The sequence below is a fragment of the Leucoraja erinacea genome, unplaced genomic scaffold (assembly GCF_028641065.1).
Source record: "Leucoraja erinacea ecotype New England unplaced genomic scaffold, Leri_hhj_1 Leri_1054S, whole genome shotgun sequence".
Classification (NCBI taxonomy): Eukaryota; Metazoa; Chordata; class Chondrichthyes; order Rajiformes; family Rajidae; genus Leucoraja; species Leucoraja erinaceus.
This window is the reverse complement of record NW_026575291.1, coordinates 4,914-16,943: the sequence shown is the minus strand read 5'-3', so window position 1 is coordinate 16,943 and position 12,030 is coordinate 4,914.

The window sequence follows — 12,030 nt, the reverse complement described above, 5'->3', positions numbered from 1 at the left end:
GATGCGAAAGGATTTAAAAGGAGTAAATTGGGACAGTTTGTTTTATGGGAAAGATGTGGAAGAGAAATGGAGGACATTTAAAGGTGAAATTTTAAGAGTACAGAATCTTTATGTCCCTGTTCGGTTGAAAGGAAATAGTAAAAATTAGAAAGAGCCATGGTTTTCAAGGGAAATTGGACAATTGGTTCGGAAAAAGAGAGACATCTACAATAATTATTGGCAGCATGGAGTAAAGGAGGTGCTTGAGGAGTATAAAGAATGTAAAAAGAATCTCAAGAAAGAAATTAGAAAAGCTAAAAGAAGATATGAGGTTGCTTTGGCAAGTAAGGTGAAAGTAAACCCAAAGGGTTTCTACAGCTATATTAATAGCAAAAGGATAACGAGGGATAAAATTGGTCCATTAGAGAGTCAGAGTGGACAGCTATCTGCAGAGCCAAAAGAGATGGGGGAGATATTGAACAATTTATTTTCTTCGGTATTCACCAAGGAGAAGGATATTGAATTATGTGAGGTAAGGGAAACAAGTAGAGTAGCTATGGAAACTATGAGGATCAAAGAAGAGGAAGTACTGACACTTTTGAGAAATATAAAAGTGGATAAGTCTCCAGGTCCGGACAGGATATTCCCTAGGAAATTGAGGGAAGTTAGTATAGAAATAGCAGGGGCTATGACAGAAATATTTCAAATGTCATTAAAAACGGGAATAGTGCCGGAGGATTGGCGTACTGCGCATGTTGTTCCATTGTTTAAAAATGGGTCTAAGAGTAAACCTAGCAATTATAGATCTGTTAGTTTGACGTCAGTGGTGGGCAAATTAATGGAAAAGATGCTTAGAGATAATATATATATATAAGCAACTGGATAAACAGGGTCTGATTAGGAACAGTCAACATGGATTTGTGCCTGAAAGGTCATGTTTGACTAATCTTCTTGAATGTTTTGAAGAGGTTACTCGGGAAATTGATGAGGGTAAAGCAGTGGATGTTGTATACATGGACTTCAGTAAGGCCTTTGACAAGGTTCCTCACGGAAGGTTGGTTAAGAAGGTTCAATGGTTGGGGATTAATGGAGGAGTAGCAAGATGGATTCAACAGTGGCTGAATGGGAGATGCCAGAGAGTAATGGTGGATGGTTGTTTGTCAGGTTGGAGGCCAGTGACTAGTGGGGTGCCACAGGGATCTGTGTTGGGTCCACTGTTGTTTGTCATGTACATCAATGATCTGGATGATGGTGTGGTAAATTGGATTAGTAAGTATGCAGATGATACTAAGATAGGTGGGGTTGTGGATAATGAAGTAGATTTTCAAAGTCTACAGAGAGATTTATGCCAGTTGGAAGAGGGGGCTGAAAGATGGCAGATGGAGTTTAATGCTGATAAGTGTGAGGTGCTACATCTTGGCAGGACAAGTCAAAATAGGACGTACATGGTAAATGGTAGGGAATTGAAGAATGCAGGTGAACAGAGGGATCTGGGAATAACTGTGCACAGTTCCCTGAAAGTGGAATATCATGTAGATAGGGTGGTAAAGAAAGCTTTTGGTGTGCTGGCCTTTATAAATCGGAGCATTGAGTATAGAAGTTGGGATGTAATGTTAAAATTGTACAAGGCATTGGTGAGGCCAATTTTGGAGTATGGTGTACAATTTTGGTCGCATAATTATAGGAAGGATGTCAACAAAATAGAGAGAGTACAGAGGAGATTTACTAGAATGTTGCCTGGGTTTCAGCAACTAAGTTACAGAGAAAGGTTGAACAAGTTAGGGCTTTATTCTTTGTAGCGCAGAAGGTTAAGGGGGGACTTGATAGAGGTCTTTAAAATGATGAGAGGGATAGACAGAGTTGATGTGGATAAGCTTTTCCCACTGAGAGTAGGGAAGATTCAAACAAGGGGACATGACTTGAGAATTAAGGGACAGAAGTTTAGGGGTAACATGAGGGGGAACTTCTTTACTCAGAGAGTGGTGGCTGTGTGGAATGAGCTTCCAGTGAAGGTGGTGGAGGCAGGTTCGTTTTTATCATTTAAAAATAAATTGGATAGTTATATGGACGGGAAAGGTATGGAGGGTTATGGTCTGAACGCAGGTGTATGGGACTAGGGGAGAATACGTGTTCGGCACGGACTAGAAGGGCCGAGATGGCCTGTTTCCGTGCTGTAATTGTTATATTATATTATATATTATATATTATGATTGAAGACAGGGGTTCAGGAGATAATCGAAACCCACTCACGTGCTCTCCACGAGACATTCAATGCCGTCGAAATACAAATCTTCCAAACACAGTCGCTTGATTAATAGTTTCTTTATTGTAGTAGTAAAAACAGTAAGATACTAGACTAAGTGGGACCCGTTGGGCCCCAGCATCACACGGGAGGTCTGGTCACCCAACGCAATATTCCACCTCTCCAGCTATTCCTATATTGTTGGCCAGTGGAGGGGGGTCCTGTTGCGCTAGTATGCATGTTGTGGGTCGAAGGGACTGGTGTCCAAAGGGCTAGTATGGACATTGTGGGGAAACTGCCGGGAAACTGCCAGATATTCTGCCCAAAACCGGTGACAGACTCTGTGAGAGAGAAGGGGGAGAGGGTGGACTGAATGGATTATTGGGCTGGCAGCTCAGTGAGTCATGGCTGGTGGGCTGGCAGTTCAGTGAGTCATGGCTGGTGGGCTGGCAGTTCACTTACTCATGGCTGGTGGGGTGGCAGTGCAGTCACTCACGGCTGGTTGGCTGGAAGCTCAGTTACTTACAGCAGGTGAGCTGGCAGTTCACTTACTCATGGCTGGTGGTGTGGCAGTGAAGTTACTCACGGCTAGTGCCCTGGCATTTCAGTCACTTACAGCTGGTGGGCTGGCAGGTCACTTACATCAGGGCTTATGGGCTGCAGTGCAGTCACTCACGGCTGATGGGCTGGCAGTTCACTTACTCATGGCTGGTGGTGTGGCAGTGAAGTCACTCACGGCTGGTTGGCTGGAAGCTCAGTTACTTACAGCAGGTGAGCTGGCAGTTCACTTACTCATGGCTGGTGGTGTGGCAGTGAAGTCACTAACGGCTGGTGGGCTGGCAGTTCAGTCACTGACAGCTGGTGGGCTGGCAGTTCACTTACTCACGGCTGGTGGGCTGGCAATTCAGTCACTCCCAACTGGTGGGCTGGCAGTTCAGTCACTCACAGCTGATGTGTTGGCAGTATCCTTAAAACAATCGTGGGTTTGAATTATAATTTAGTCGGATGCAAGCCAAGGAATTGCATGATTGTTAGCTGTTAATTGGACACAATATACCAAAGCAAATTGACAATATCCTATTGAAAGGGAGTGGGTGTTTAAGCTGTCAGGAAATGTTAATATTTGCCAAATATGCATCTCAAAACCATAATGATATATAACTTATTTTTCCACACACGACTCGTAAGTCTGGAGCTTTTTTCAATTATATACTTAGCTTCAGAAGCGTTTACTTTTTGTAACGATGGACGATTTTAAAATTTTACAGACAGATTTATCATTTCTGAAACGTTTTAGATTCCAAAGGAATCAAAGAAAAACACAAATAATGCATTACTGTTGACGAAATGCAGTGAGAAAACACGATAATTCCCAATATTTTTAATCTCAATATCTGCACGGCCAATGTTCACCAAGCAGTTTAGCTGTTGTAATCCCCTCAGCTCTCGTTTCCCTTCACCTTCATTTTTCTTCACTTTTGGAATTCTGAAGTAGGATAAATGTCTCTCACGGTAACCCTGACTTCCACAATTATTTATAGCGCACAAATTCATCATTTTGGCGATTTTTAACTGGTAGGACACTACATGTTTCGTGTATTAACAACATATACCGGAAGCTGCGCTGTCCACCAGATGGATTGAGCGGTTCCGGTCGTCAAGCCCTTTCACTCCGTGACATTACGTGCAACCCCATATACACAAACACAGACTCTCAGACACACGCTCGCACACAAACTCACTCACACAGAGACATACACACACACACACACACACACCACCACACACACACACACACGCACGCACACACACACACACACACACACACACACACACACACACACACACACACACACACACACACACACACACACACACACACACACACACACACACACACACACACACACAGCCACACACACACAGACACACACACACAGACTCACTAACACACAACCAATACAAAAATGCCAAGTTACTTCAGAACGTGGTGAACATACAGTGTGTAAATCGAATGATTCAAACTTCAAACGTTTAAAGCCTCCTGTCGAGGCTGCTGCTGAAGCAAAAACGTCCTTTCAATAACGTCCACCAAACACACTTACCGTAAACAGAGCAGTAAGCTCTCTTGAATTATTGACGTCTTCACTCTCTTCACGTCTTCACGTTGTGCCTTCTGCAGTCAGCGCCATCTTGCCATGAGCCAAAATGACGCACTCAGCGCCATCGTGCCGCTAACCGGAAATGACGTCATCGGCGCCAGCTTGCCACTAAGCAGAAGTCACTGAATGAGCGCCAATTTTGCAATTAATTTCACAGTTATGATCCAATAAAATAATTATTTACGCTTTATCCATCCGCAAACTGTTGAAAGCCCTTTAAAAGTCAAGCCAATTGGGCAAACACTTTGCAATTCAACAAAACACATGTTCTGGAAGCCCTTAAAAAGCCATGCCAATTGAGTAAGCACTTTGTAAGCAAACAACACACATTTTCTGAAAGCCCTTTAAAAGCCGTCAATTAGGCAAACATTTGCAACCCAACAAAACACATTTTCTGAAAGCCCTTTAAAAGCCAATCCATAATTGGGCAAAAAACTTTGCAAGCAAACACAACACATTTTCTGAAAGACCTTGAAAAGCCAATTGGGTAAACACTTTGCAAGTCAACAAAACACATTTTCTGAAAGACCTTTAAAAGCCAAGCCAACTGGGCAAACATAGAAACAAAGAAAATAGGGGCAGGTGTAGTCCATTTGGCCCTTCGAGCCTGCACCGCCATTCAATATGATGATGACTGATCATCCAACTCAGTATCCTGTACCTGCCTTCTCTCCATACCCCCTGATTCCTTTAGGAACAAGGGCCACATCTAACCCCTTCTTAAATATAGCCAATGAACTGGCCTCAACTACTTTCTGTGACAAAGAATTCCACATAGTCACCATTCTCTATGTGAAAACAAATTATCATCTCGGTCCTAAAAGGCTCCCCCCTTATCCTTAAACTGTTACCTCTTGCGCTGGACTTCACCAACATCGGGAACAATCTTCTTGCATCTAGCCTGTCCAACCCATGAAGAATGGTGTATGTTTCTATGAGACCAACCGTCAATCATCTAAATTCTAGCGAGTAAAAGCCGAGTCCACCTATTCTATCTTCATATGAAAGTCCTGCCATCCCAGGAATCACTCTGGTGAACATTCTCTGGCAAGAATGTATTTCCTCAGATTAGGAGACCAAAACTGTACGCAATACTCCAGGTGTGGTCTCACAAAAACCGTGTACAAATGCAGTAGAACCTCCATGCTCCTATACTCAAATCCCTTTGCTATGAATAGTAACATACCATTCGCTTTCTTCACTGCCTGCTGCACCTGCATGCGTATTTTCAATGACTGGTGTACCATGCCACCCAGGTCTCGTTGAATCTCTCCTTTTCCTAATCGGCCATCATTCAGATAATAGTCTACTTACCTGCTCTTGCCAGCAAACGGATAACCTCACATGTATCCACATTTTACGTCGGTGTCACGTGATTGATTACGTAAAGAGCCCGCCAACCCGCGTGCGCGTAATATAGTCAATCGCAACGACGGGCTGGGGGCCAGCGGTCAAACCTGAAGGTAAGTTTTGTCCAGGTCTGTTTCTCCTTGCGTTCCAGGGTCCAAATCCCGGCTCCACCCGGCTACGGACATCGCGGGGAATCCCTTCTACATGGACGGGGGGGGGGGGGGCGGCGGGGAAAACCCGGGGAATACCCCCCCACTATATATATCGCGGGGAATCCCTTCTACAGGGACCGCGGGGAAACCTGGCTGCGAAAACCGGGGGATACCCGCCTCGGGGGGCAAAACCCGACTACGGACATCGCGGGGAATCCCTTCTACAGGGACCGCGGAGGAATCTCGGCTGCGGAAACCGCGGGGGAATCCCGGCTGCTGGGACCCCGTCAAAACACAAGACAGCGGGAGACCCGGCACGGGAAACCCCGGCTTCGGGGGCCGTGGGAAGACCGCGGGGACCGTGGGAATACACGGCTATTGACCGCGGAGGTGCGGGTAGCCAGTGGCGACTTCAGACTACAGCACCCAGTAGAGGGGAACAGCCAAACGTAGTATGAAAGGCCTAGACTGGAACAATTCAGGCCAGGAGGGTTCCCCTCCGACATGGGTACATCCTCGGACGTTTTTACCAAGATGGAGCATGGATAACGACCGTTGGGCGTTCATCCCACTAAGGTGATGCTCCATCCTCATATGCTCCATGTAGGAGCCATATCAGGGCAGGTCTTCTCGAGGGCCCGAGGCAGCACCTCTTTCAGGGCTGCGTATAAATCTCCCTCTCTGTGAAGGTGAGTGCGAGGGCTCAGTTGGTAACTGACTCTAAATTCGGAAGTATGTCCGGGGAACATACTGGAGTACATGCGTGAGGTTAAACAATTTTCTGCCTTGGCATCAAGGGTTACGATATCCTCGCAAACGAAGGAGCTCCTGCTGGAAAAGTTGGATTCCAGCCTTTGGCAGACATCCCGGAGGGACCAGAGCTCCCCTAGCGACGCAGCAGCTACCTCATGTCACATCATTACAGGAACAGGTGCCGGCTGTGAGATACCATGTACTTGACAATTGTTCCTGAAAGTGCCGACAGTAAACAGCGCTATCTGGGGTGATATTGGAGGCGGCATGAAAACCCAGGAAATGTAACTCCAACAAATTTCAAAGATTACTGGCCTGGTCTTGATGTGCAAGGCACACTTCAAAATGAACATAGAACACCATCAGACCGGCCTTCATTTCCAATTTTCAGGCTCAGGTCAAGCCAGCAATGTCCAGCCGCCGAATCATCTCTTCACGGGAAACCTATCCAAATAGGTGAGACCGGGATGAAGAAACAAAGCTGTCGGTCTAATCAAGGTGTCGGCGACAACACACCCCACGCCTCCATCGGCAGGAAGCGGTTCACTGAAGCTGGTGGCAGCTTGAAAGCTGGGCGCAGCTCTTTTACGCCAAGGCCCAAAACTGGTCCTCGGGAAAATATGGAAGCCACGTACACCAACAGTCCTACTGCCCAAATCAAGGACGGAAATAGAACCCGCATCAGTGGCCTTTGGGCTTAACATAAAACCACCGATAACGATGAAGGTAGGTGGATCTGGTTCTTTCCGAAACATGGGGTATGTGGACCATTTACAAGTGGGTAATATTCACACTTGTTTTTGTACGGAAGCGATTAGTTTATACTTCACAGTATACACGCGAGACAGTCTCGGAAATATGGCTGGAGTAGCCTTTCAAGGCAGGCTCGCTATTGTGGCAGATGTGGCCTGTTCATTGTCAACAGGTTAAATTCGCATGTGTACTATAGACATTTCTGAACAGGACACTTCGTGACTGTTTAACTTCCATGGGATCAGTTTCCATTCACAGAGCACCGGAGATATTTAAAATGTAGCTGGATAGGGCAATGATACAGTTAAAAGCATTGCAAAATGGGTTAAATTCAGCTCCCGGGTTATTTACCAAATTACTAAAACCAGTGCTTCGGTTGTTTAGAGCTAAAAACACAATTGTTATTGCCTATCTGGATGATATTCTAAACGCTGTATTTTGCAAAATTAGCTGTATCAGCCACAAAACTATATTTGAGAAAATGGGTTTCTCATCCATGCAATAAAATTTAAGTTGATACCAACTGAAATGATTGATTATTGCGATTTACCTTGAACTCTAATAATTTGTCTGGGACTCGCCCTGAGGCAAGAGATTGGAATTAATTGAAGCCTGTAACAACCTTGTTGTTATGAAGCAGCCTTCTATTCATCAAGTGTAATTTGCAATATACTGGCTCTCAGCTGTGCTATTTGGGCCTTTGCATTATCAGAACTATACAGCATGCAAAGAAGTAAGCTCTCAAGTACCATTGGTCATTGTTACCAGACCTATGCTATTCCCAGATGAAACTACGAAAGTCACTATGGTGGATGAACAGTATTCAGCATTGCTCCACTAACTTTTCATCAGTAAATCTTCAGTTAATTACAAACTGATGTTATTGTTCAAATATGGAAGGTTCTAATTCCATCTCTAGTTACGGAGGCGGTTGGGATTTGCACGTGTTACCAATTGTTCAGTTATATGGTATCAACTATCTATAGACACTATGTGCATTCTGTGGATTAAATGTTGTGTGCGAATATGCATAATCTGCATGCTCAAATCCAAGGTGATACACTTTGGTGGTGGTATATGTTAATCACATGCGTGCAATCAAGTCAAAGTATCCGGTAATTTTGGTTATATGGTTATATTCCTTTTCTTGTTTTTTCAATTGGCGAGAAAAAGCTTATGTGGTTTGTCACCAAATTCAAAATGTTCCTGTTTTGTAAGTTGGAATAGCTTTATTACTCTTGCCGATAAAATTCGATTAAGTTTAACTTTCAGTAATATTATCTTATTGAGTTTATCTGTCGTGGAATCTTTAGCATTATCTAACTCTAACTGTCTGATTTCTTGTTCTAACAGCATTTGTTCTGTCTTATTCTTTTTATTTTGAAAATTTTGATATGAAATTATAATTCCTCTAATAAATGCCTTAAAAGTTTCCCATAATAAAGAAGGCGAAGTACCTGGTGTATCATTTTGTATTAAAAAAAAACGTTTCATTTGTTGTTTTAAATACTGATAGTCTTGTAAGTCATTTAAAATATGTGTATTAAACATCCAACAAGATATTTTACCCGGCATTCCCTCAAACTTTACTGAAAATGTCAACGGAGAGTGATCTGAGATAGTACTAATGCGGTATGTTGGATTGTTTGTATATGGCATTAATTTCATATCCACTAAAAATAATCAATCTTGAATAAGTTTTCTGTACCGAAGAGTAAAACGAGTATTCCCTTCCAACTGGATTAGCAGATCTCCATACATCTATTACATTAGTATTTTTTATATATGTATTTAGAAGTTCACTAGTCTTAGATTTTAAATTACTCCTCCTTTGTTTTGCTGATTTATCTAGATATGAATCTAAAACACAGTTGAAGTCCCCCCAACTTATCACATTTTGGTAATTAAACTCTGATATTATATCTATAATTTTATCAAAAAATTGGGGGTAGTCAAAATTCGGAGCGTAAATATTTATCATAGTTAGTGGGGTTGCATACATTTCTCCCGAAACTATAATATATCTTCCCTCTTTATCTGATATAGTATTCTTTAATTTAAAAGGTATACCTTTTCGAATAAGATTAGCCGTACCCCTAGATTTAGAAGTAAATGAGGAGTAGAATGTTTGGCCGATCCACTTCGCCTTTAATCTCATTTGTGTTTGTTGTTTCATGTGCGTTTCCTGCAAAAACATTATGTCGCATTTCAAAGATTTTAGTTGGGCAAAAATGTTACCCCTCTTAATTGGTTCGTTGGCACCCCTTATATTCCAACTACAGAATATAATCCCTCCATTCTTTATTTGTCTATCTTGCATTGTCTTGCATTGTAAATCAAGATAGTATTCCTGAATCATATGGTGCAACCAAATACCTCAGAATTCTGGGAGTTGGGTGGTCATCCCGAGTTATTAGATTTATATTGCATCTCCTTCTTGTAAAGTGCCTTAGAAAACAAAGAAAAAATGTGATATACAATTACTTACAAAATAAATAAACAATTAAAAGTATTGATTGTGCTTAAAAACAAAAGGTGCGATTATGGTACCTAAGAAAAGATATCTTAAAGCCGAATAGCCATCAATGATGGCAAAAAAAAATTGTGGACCTTCGTGATGTTATACATTGAGCGCCTCACCCTTGGTAGAGCCTCATAAAAAGTTACATACCGTTTCATATTTTGTCTTTTCTTATATGAATTTATCAAACCAGCGCCAGTGAAGGCCAACAAAAAATCAGGAAACGACATAAGAAGTAAAAAACCAAATATAAAACACAACATATACGCGATTATATAAGTATATACGTCTTTCCAATTTATCTAATCTTAATCTAATCTAAACTTTACCATATATATCCACCCAGGATTCTTACATAATATCCCATTCTTTAACTACCATACAAGCAGGTACCAACACCATACAAGCAGGTACCAAAGGGTTAACCTTTGAGCTTTTTGATCAAAGTGAAATATGGCCCTGGCTCTCCAAAAACACATTCCAGAGAGATAAGCTTTATAATTGTCTGGAAAGCTCGACCAGTTCAAAACACTATCATAAGAATTAAAAAGCTACATCTTCTTCCTTGTCGGCAGCTTCCCCCAATGTTTTCTTAACGATACCCTCTGCATACTTAAAAGCTTTTTCCGGGATATGTAAATGAGCGTTCAGTGCTGTTATAAGATACCTTCATTCTTCCGGGAAAGACGACCCCATATCTAATTCCGGGGATATCTTTCATAGTGGGTCTTGCCGGTGTGAACAATCTCATTCTCCGGCCTACCTCAGGTGGGTCATCGCGGAAGATTCGAACATTATCCCCACGGTATGACAGCTTCTTCCCATGGGTAATCTTTCTCAATATAAATTCCACTGAAGAGATATCACTGAATTTCACCATTATCTGTCTTGAATAATGTGTTCCTCTTGCAACATGCCCAACTCGGTGAGCGACGTCTATTCTTGTTTTTTTCCGACAGTTCAAAGACATCTTTAAATAAATCAGTAACGAAAGCACATACTTGAGATTCATCTCCCTCTCATCCTTCTTTTACTCCTAGAATCCTCAGATTTTGTCTTCGAGATCTTGCTTCCAGGTCCAGACATTTATCAGTCATTCTTGCAAGTTTTTCCCCTTCAGTTTTCTGTGATTTTTTCAAACTGCTTATTTCCGCGACCATCTCTTTTATCTCATTCTCCATCTCTTCCATTATCTCATCCAGTTTTCCGATATCATCCTGCACACCTTTAAATTTCTTGTTGTAATCATTTTCAATTCTGACACACTGAGTTTAGTCTTTTATCAAATTCCTTATATTGCTTCTTCAGTTCGTTTAACTCACTACAAGTATTATCAATATTTTGAGAAAATCTTTCCATGCTCATTTAAAACTCCCGATTCCCGAGTTAATCTCCCTAATTTTCACGTCACCTTCTGATGATGTCACCTTTACACGGCACCCAGCAGTTCCGGTGAATTTTTTTTTTAAATCGGTGCAGACATTAAAACGGCTTTTTCTGCAATTTTTGCGGGAGAAAAGCTCAATGCCGCACCGTAACGCTCCATGGCGCCACCGGAGGTCAAGGCCCCCAAATTCAAATGCAGTTTTATACCATTTCATGCAGGGTGCAACAACACCACATTCATATGCAGTTTAATACCATTTCATGCAGGTTGCAACAACACCATATACAAATGCAGTTTAATACCATTTCAAGCTAGTTGAAACCACCATAAAACCACCATAAAACCACACAAAACACAACACAACGTTCGGTAGACATTCTGTGTGTTCAGTTGATTCACAGCTCAAACAGAGTTGTGACCTCTTCCTCCCCATCATAGAGATACTGAGCCACACCCACACTTCCAGGTTCTATAATCCCTCCCCCTTCCACCGGAAAATATGTGGCCTTCATGGTGTGATTGCCAGGAGAGAGATTCTCAACATTTTTTAAACACTAACAACCATTGTCAACAACATAGAGAGAGTACAGAGGCGATTTACTAGAATGTTGCCTGGGTATATGCCTACTCTCTGTTAGGTTCTGTTCCATGGGTTCCTCCCGGTTGAGGGAGGTTACTATTATTATTATCTGTCCATTACAATATCTATGTCATGTCTGCATGCATTATTA